This window comes from Fukomys damarensis, unplaced genomic scaffold (assembly GCF_012274545.1).
Source record: "Fukomys damarensis isolate Sample0158 unplaced genomic scaffold, DMR_v1.0_HiC HiC_scaffold_10, whole genome shotgun sequence".
NCBI classification, from domain to species: Eukaryota; Metazoa; Chordata; class Mammalia; order Rodentia; family Bathyergidae; genus Fukomys; species Fukomys damarensis.
In genome coordinates, this window is record NW_022900922.1 from 39156655 (window position 1) to 39165497 (window position 8843).

Sequence of the window (8843 nt, forward strand, 5' to 3'; positions counted from 1 at the left end):
TAGGGGTTAAAGGTAGGATTTTAGAAAAGAACATTGGCCACAGCTATAAGCAATAATCCAGGCAAGAGACACTGATGAGATGGACTAGGATAATAGCCATGAAAGTGGTGAAATGTGATTGAATTCCCAGGGTTTTTCTTTTTGTTATGTATTTATTTTTGTTTTTTCATGAAGGGTTTCATTATGCAGTTGACCTTGAACTCACTATGTAGCCCAGGATGGCCTCAAACTGGCAGTGATTCTCCTGCTTCAGCCTCCCAAGTACTAGGATTATAGGCATGCACAACTACCCCCAGCTTCTCGGTATATTTTGAAGGTGGAGTTTGACAGGGTTTTTTTTCTGTAGGATTTGGAATGTGAGAAAATGAGTTAACAATTATGCCAAACAAAAAAGAAACAAAAACAGAACATACACACAATTATGCCAGAGGGAAGGGTTTTTGTTTTGTTCTGGTTTGGTTTTTTTGAGACAGGGTCTCACTATGTAGTTGAGACTGACCTGGAACTCACTATGTAGTCCAGGCTGGTCTCCAACTCAGTAATCCTCCTCCTGCCTCAGCCTCCCGAGTGCTGGGATTACAGGCACGCACCACCACACCCGACGAGGGGAGGTGTTTTTAAAAAAAAAACTCTGAAGAGAATGGACTTGTCATTTAGCGTGATGACAAAAACTGGGGGAAAAGTAGGTTTGAGGTAGGGAAATGGGAATCGAGAGTTACGTTCTATACATGTTCATTTTGAGGGTTTTTGTTTTTTTAGAATTCAAGTGGAAAAGTTGATCAAGCAACTGGATCTAATGAGTTGGAATTCAGTGGTGTAATAGAATAGAATGAGGACTTCTCAGAATATGGATACAGGCTAAGGTCACTGTGGATGTAGCCAGCTGTGCAAAGGGAGGAGTGAGTTCCTAGGGAGGTAGAAAGAAAACCAGAAGATAGAATACAGTGTCCATGATCCAGCAAGAGGAATTTGGTTTGGTTTTGTACCAGGGGTGGAACTCAGGACCTTGCACTTGCAAGGCAGGCGCTAGAACCACTGAGCTAAATCCCAGCCCTTGGTTTTAAATATGTTGAGTTTGTATTGACAACCAGTCCTTATTCTGAAAATATGCCTGGCACAGCCAGGAATAAAAGGTGCCACTCACCTTATTCATCTTTCCCTTCTTTACTCAAATTTTGTCATCTTTTTCTGTATATCTGAAATACCATTCTGCTGATTTGCCTCCAATTTTGGAGGCAGGTCACAAAATGAAACTGAGTGGGCCGGGGATTTAGCTCAGTGGTTCCGGCACCTGCCTCACAAGCACAAGGAACTGAGTTCAATCCTCAGTATCAAAAAAAAAAAAAAAAAAAGTGAAACAGATGGTGTGGGTGATTCCTCATTTACAGAATTGAGCCCTGGAATGGGAATGGAGGAAAATGGGGGAGAAACACAAGTGTTTGTGGTGGCCCATGCCTTGTGCAGGGTCCTTTTGAGTGCATGATGTTGCATCACCTTGGACAGCCAATCATGGTAGTGCCTGCCTGTAATCCCAGCACTTGGGAAGCTGAGGCAGAAGGATTGCTGCATGTGGCGGCACAGCCCTCACAACACGAACATGCCTCAGTTGGGGACTGAGGATTAAGAAAGGAAAGAACACTCAAGCCTGAGTGGAGACCAAGTCTGATTTATTTCACAGAAACAGCTCCTTTTAAAGGCACCTCAGCAGGAAGCACCAAGCAACTATTTGTATCTTACGCAAAGACCCGGATTTTCTGACTCTTTACAAAGAACATCAGATCTGTGGCTGTCTCTTTGAGTTTCTCCCATTGCAGGGTCAAAAAACAAGTTTAACAAGCAGAGTCCTTGAAACGTAACAAATGTTACATGGATTGTATCAATGCCTTAATTGTAGAGGAAGAAGTTTTCTTTCAAATGTCAAATGCCAGAGGGCCATGGCAGGCCCCCAATCTGCAGGTTCAAGATTAGCCTAGGCTACACAGCAAGTTCAAGGTCAGACTACACCGCATAGTGAGGTCCTGTCAAAAAAGTAAATAAAAAGAAGAAGAAAACAGTGTATCACCTCAGACAATAAGTGACTTGTCTAAGTCACAGAGCTACCAATGCAGAGACTCCAAACACTTAGTTTTTATAGTATTGTGCTGGGAACTGCCCTCATTTTATTTTTTTTTCCAAAAGCAGGGATTGAATTCAGGACCTTGCGCTTGAAAGACAGATGCGGTGCCACTGAGCTAAAGTTCCAGCCCTTCCCCCTGCCTCATTTTTAATTAATAAATGAGTTGAGAGAGGAATGTCCAGAGGAAAGCATAAAAGAAAGGCTTTGAAGGCAAAAGTAGAAGCATGAATCTGATGGAATACGGTTACTAGTTAAAGCTAACCTGGCAACACACAGTGAAAATCATGAGGACTGAGTGGATGATATGACAGACATTAGGTATGGACAAGGCCTGTTAGACTGGGAGTGCAGTGAGCAGAGAATGATTTGTGACAGGCATGAGCTTTATGAGTAAAATAGAGATGTGTTGTCAAAATGACAGGATCTAGGGCAGTGATGGAGAAACTTTTAGAGCTTTCAGTGATAACAAACAGCCTGCTGTGGCACACAAGCCTTAGTTTCTCACCACTAATCAAGGAGATCAGAGACCTTTTAATATGTCTTACTTATTTGTATTTTGAAATCAACAATAACAGGAGGCAGAAAGGAAAGGAAGAATATTGGCAGGTGAAACAAATGGCAGTCATTAGTAACATAACCATGTGTGGTTATAATTACATATTGCATAAAATCATTATTTTTGTTGGGGATGTAGCTCAGTGGTAGAGCATTTGCCTAGCATGCAAGAGGCCCCTGACACCATACAGACAAACAAAATCTTCTATTTGCTTAAGATTACCTCTTATGGATACATCTGATATAAAGGCAGCCCAGTGGAGCTTTAGATTCATTTGTTCAAGCTGCTCTCCAGATAAATAAAAACACAACCAGAGGAGACACCTAATAGTGCTGACTTGATGTAGTTATGAGTTTGGTGGTTCCAAGAAGGAGTTAATAAGTGGGCCACTGCTACCATGTATTTGCAGACAGAAAAAGAAAACTGTCAAGGGGGCCAGGGATTTAGCTCAGCAGTTCGGTGGCCTGCCTCACAAGTGCAAGGACCAGAGTTCGATCCCCGGTACCAAAAAAAAAAGGAAACTCAAGGATTTCAGACCATTGAGTACTTGGAACTTGGACCAACGTGAGTCTTTGATTTACCAGATCAACTGGCAACAAAATGAAAAGTAGTGCCACACAGATACACAGTTACTCTTCAGTCTGGTCATCACAGGAAAGAAAACTAATTCTTATCAGAGGACTCCTTTTACAGAAGAAAGCTATGCAGAACAAGGGGTTCCCCTAGGATACAGATTACTTTAATGACAGTACATCAGACTATGAACATTCAAGAAGAGGACATTCTTCTGATGGTAGTATGGAATCATGAAGCAAGGACCAAAAAAAACGAGAGAGAGAGAGAGAGAATAGGTCCCAGAAACAGATTACAGATTTTAAAAAACAAAAATAAACAGCATAACAAGATGGGCTGGGAGGCCCTAAAGAAGTAAATCAATAGTCTTATCAACAAAGTCAGCATTACCAGCATATATATTATTATTCAAGAGCTTCTTCAAGAAAATATAGTCAGAGGAAGGAGACTGCTACCCAGATCTCTTTCACAAGCACAGAATGCATCTTTAATCATCACCCATGTTTATGCATTATTGGTGATAATTATCCATGGAAAATATACACAAATTGGGGGATTAATCAAGAGGTTAATTTTTAATTTTCAAAAAGGCTATCAGAATTGATTAGCAACTTTGCTTCAAATTTTGTGCCAAATGTTATCAATCAAAATGTAGCATATGAAGTTTTATACCTAGAGATGCTTGCTTTGCTCCTGGAGAGGCCAACAGATGACAGTGTTGAAGTGCCTATTGTTATTTCTCAAGGAATGTGGCCTCAAATTACCACAGATGTCACCAAAAGGAGTCGGCACTATCTTTGAACACCTTCAAAACACTGCACAAACCTGAAATTTACAGTAGAGTTCAGTATATGATTGAAGTAATATTTGCTGTATGGAAGGATGGATTCAAGGACCACCCAGTTATCTTGGAAGGGGATCAGTTCATCCATATGCTTCCTTTGGAGGATGACTATAAACCAGAAGATGTACTTAATATTTTCAAGATGGATCCTAATTTGATAGAGAAAGAAGAAAGGTACAAAGCTATTAAGAAGGAAATACTTGATGAAAGAGACAGTGATTTAAACACAGACCAAGATGCAAGAAGTAGTGAAGAGGAGGAAGGAAAAGATAAAGACAGACAAAAGGTATCAATCTAGTAAACTAGTCTCATTTCGTCATACAGTATATCTTGCTTTTCAATCAAGTTTAGATTTTGAAGAGTATGCTCACAAATTGCTGAAAATGGAATTTCCTGAAAGTCAAACAAAAGAACTCTGCAATATGATACTTCATTGCTGTGCCCAACAAAGGACAAGCAAGAACGTTTTTTGGCTTACTAGCTGGGTGATTCTGCATGCTGAAAAAAATAATACATGGAATCCTTTCGAAATAAATTCAAAGAACATCATGATACCATCCATTACTTAAAAATGAATTGAGGAATGTTTCCAAAATGTTTGTCACCTGTTATACACCAATTCAGTTCCATGGAGTGTTCTTTAGTGTATAAAACTGAGTGAAGAAACCACTGTGTTCTGATGTTTTTTTCTCCACTATTTGATTGGGGTTCTCTGAGTGGGATTACCAAAGGGAGAAGGATCAGCAGCTTCTTGCAAGTTTAAATGTAAAATACTGGAGACTAGAAGACTACTAATTCTTTGGGGACTAGCTAAGCATATGCACTGTTGTACAGTGTTATTGCCACAGCATTTTCAGGTAGAAACAGAACATGGAGGCCTTTTTCCCAGGAAGCAGCTTTAGTCATGGCCACTCTGACCCAGCAGATTCTTATCCAAAGCCTGAGTGCTGAACATGGCTTAGTTGTACCCTTTTATACAATCTTTGAGTCTTTGTCTGCCTTATATGGGCATACACTAATATCTTACATTCCAGTTGGATATACATTAGCATTCTACTGTCTGGTTGGGTATGATTTATATTACAGTTATATAAGAACTACACCTGTGTACACTCAGGCTGATATTGCTACATTATAAAACATTCCTGCCATGACACACTGGGAGGGGCCCTACTACATTATCTCCTAATGTAGTTCATTTCCTGACACTAAGTTCATTCTGGTTTCCAATGCATTATCCAGGTGAGTTCCTCAGTAAAAAGGCTAAACAGAATTTAGAGTGCTTCTTAACACTGTTATTTTCTGCCTCAGGAAGATTAGCTATAAGGAAATACTTCTGAAAAGTCAGTGTGAACCCCAAGCTGGAGCGAATCTTCTGAGTTCTCTCATTCCACAATGGCAGTCCTCTTACAGGAGAGATCTCAAATAGTGATTGATGGTAGAGGAAGAGGGTTATGCCTGGGATGGAAAACTGGGCTGACAAATTATAGATCTTTCTTCAAAATTTAACTTGCAACTGCCAGGTTGACCCTCCCCCAAATAAATATTCCTGCCTACCAGCCTTGAGCTGGGACATTGGGTCTTCCCAGACTCAGCCTCAAACTAAAATGCTGGTGTTAAGAATAAGGTCATACCATTGTCTCTTCTTGGGTCACTAGCTTATAAAATACAGAATTTAGGACATTTCCAGAATCATAGGTACTAATTCTTAATACACTTTTTTCAGTACTATGGGATTGCACCCAAGGGCTTTCATGAATTTATATCACCAGGCCTTTTGTTTGTTTTTTGTTTTTCCCAAGTCAGTTAACCAAGTTGATCAGGATGGGTTTGATCTTGCAGTCCTCTTGCTTCAGCCTCCCAGAGTGCTGAGATTATAGACATGTGCCAACATGATACCACATTACTTAAAAATGAATTGAGGAATGTTTCCAAAATGTTTGTCACCTGTTATACACCAATTCAGTTCCATGGAGTGTTCTTTAGTGTATAAAACTGAGTGAAGAAACCACTGTGTTCTGATGTTTTTTTCTCCACTATTTGATTGGGGTTCTCTGAGTGGGATTACCAAAGGGAGAAGGATCAGCAGCTTCTTGCAAGTTTAAATGTAAAATACTGGAGACTAGAAGACTACTAATTCTTTGGGGACTAGCTAAGCATATGCACTGTTGTACAGTGTTATTGCCACAGCATTTTCAGGTAGAAACAGAACATGGAGGCCTTTTTCCCAGGAAGCAGCTTTAGTCATGGCCACTCTGACCCAGCAGATTCTTATCCAAAGCCTGAGTGCTGAACATGGCTTAGTTGTACCCTTTTATACAATCTTTGAGTCTTTGTCTGCCTTATATGGGCATACACTAATATCTTACATTCCAGTTGGATATACATTAGCATTCTACTGTCTGGTTGGGTATGATTTATATTACAGTTATATAAGAACTACACCTGTGTACACTCAGGCTGATATTGCTACATTATAAAACATTCCTGCCATGACACACTGGGAGGGGCCCTACTACATTATCTCCTAATGTAGTTCATTTCCTGACACTAAGTTCATTCTGGTTTCCAATGCATTATCCAGGTGAGTTCCTCAGTAAAAAGGCTAAACAGAATTTAGAGTGCTTCTTAACACTGTTATTTTCTGCCTCAGGAAGATTAGCTATAAGGAAATACTTCTGAAAAGTCAGTGTGAACCCCAAGCTGGAGCGAATCTTCTGAGTTCTCTCATTCCACAATGGCAGTCCTCTTACAGGAGAGATCTCAAATAGTGATTGATGGTAGAGGAAGAGGGTTATGCCTGGGATGGAAAACTGGGCTGACAAATTATAGATCTTTCTTCAAAATTTAACTTGCAACTGCCAGGTTGACCCTCCCCCAAATAAATATTCCTGCCTACCAGCCTTGAGCTGGGACATTGGGTCTTCCCAGACTCAGCCTCAAACTAAAATGCTGGTGTTAAGAATAAGGTCATACCATTGTCTCTTCTTGGGTCACTAGCTTATAAAATACAGAATTTAGGACATTTCCAGAATCATAGGTACTAATTCTTAATACACTTTTTTCAGTACTATGGGATTGCACCCAAGGGCTTTCATGAATTTATATCACCAGGCCTTTTGTTTGTTTTTTGTTTTTCCCAAGTCAGTTAACCAAGTTGATCAGGATGGGTTTGATCTTGCAGTCCTCTTGCTTCAGCCTCCCAGAGTGCTGAGATTATAGACATGTGCCACTTGTTTGTTATTCTACCCAGTATTTTTATTTAGAAAGTTTGGAAATGATGCATTTTTATTGATTAAAGAAGTCACTCAAAATAACAATATTGTTTATTAATATAATGCAAATAATTTGCATTAGGATTTTGTGTCTATTTAAAGCCCTGAAAATTCTGAAGTATCAAGCCTGGAAAACTGGCATAAAAAATAGGAACTTGGATAGATACAAAGGATTTTTGATGATGACAACTCCTAATAAGCAAAATACAATTAGCAAGAGAAAACATTTCACAATGGTAAAACCATTACTTGTGAAATGTAAGTAAAACACTGTCTTATATCTGAATTTCAGAAAGTTTAATTGGTGGTGCCAGAAACCAAGTGAAAAATGTGAGTAAATGCAATAATGAAAGCATATTTCTATAAGTGATACATTAGCAAAAAAGTCTGCAATAAATTGGTCATCCTGAAATACTTTGGTAAAAACAACTCCATTTCAAAGATACATATTAAATACTACTTCTCCAGTACTGACTAAAAAGCTAGGTTTTCTCACCTAAATTCACCAGACTGAAATTTGGCCCATTAAAAGCAAGAGCAGGGGGAATGGTGGGGGAGAGGAAGAGAAGAAAAAGAAGGAACAAGGAGGAAAAGGAAGACAAGGAAGAAGAAAAAGGATCTAAAAATGCATGTTTAAGGAAAATGAATAGTTTTGTTCTACCATGTAACTGATTTTCACACCAAATGAATAGGAAAAAACTTTCTCCCTCAAGAGTAGCACAATTAACATGAGAGAAAAATTAGAGAATGGAATTCATGGATAGCACACATTGATGATGATTCAATGATGAAGCTGTCTGAAGCATTCTCAATAGAATTCCTAGGAAAGAAAAATGAATGCTGGGCTGGGGATTTCCCTCAGCGGCACCATACCTGCCTCGCAAGTGGAAGGTCCTGAGTTGGATCCCAGGGTATCAGAAAAAAAGAATGCTATCAAAGTTATCCCACCTTCATCCTACCCTGTCAATTCTACGTATGTGACAAAAAATGTAATAGATTAACTAAGAATTTGGAACCTCAGTTCTTTAGGTAGAAGCAAATTGGCCTTGGGAAGTTCCACAAAAGTCTAGAACATCAGATCTTGAGTTACGTAGGTTAGCTCACCGGTGCACTTAATGTTTATTAGCACCTGTGTACAAGGCACAGTGGGGTTGTAAGATTTCATGAACCCGATCAATTGTGGTGGGATCACTAGAGTCAAAAAGTATGGACACAACAATAGTAGGACATCATAAAGTGCAAGCTGACAGAAACTTGCAAATCAAGAGGCCCATTGATTCTAGTAGGTGAGGACAAAATACTCAGGTCCTCTTCCAAAAAACTCTCCCATAGTCTACTATAAACTGAAGTCTGTTCCTATCGCCTTCTAAAATGTAGACAATAATTCACCTCATACAGAATGTATTTTCTGTTTGTCTTTTTTGGTACCGGGGATCGAACTCAGGTCTCTACGCTTGCAAGGCAGGCGATGGAACCACT

General features: G+C 39.5%; 1 pseudogene; it reads left to right on the forward strand.

Moving 5' to 3' along the window:
* The first annotated feature begins 661 nt into the window (after nucleotides 1-661).
* LOC117285454 lies at nucleotides 662-4769 on the forward strand (annotated as a pseudogene).
* The last annotated feature ends 4074 nt before the right edge of the window (nucleotides 4770-8843 follow it).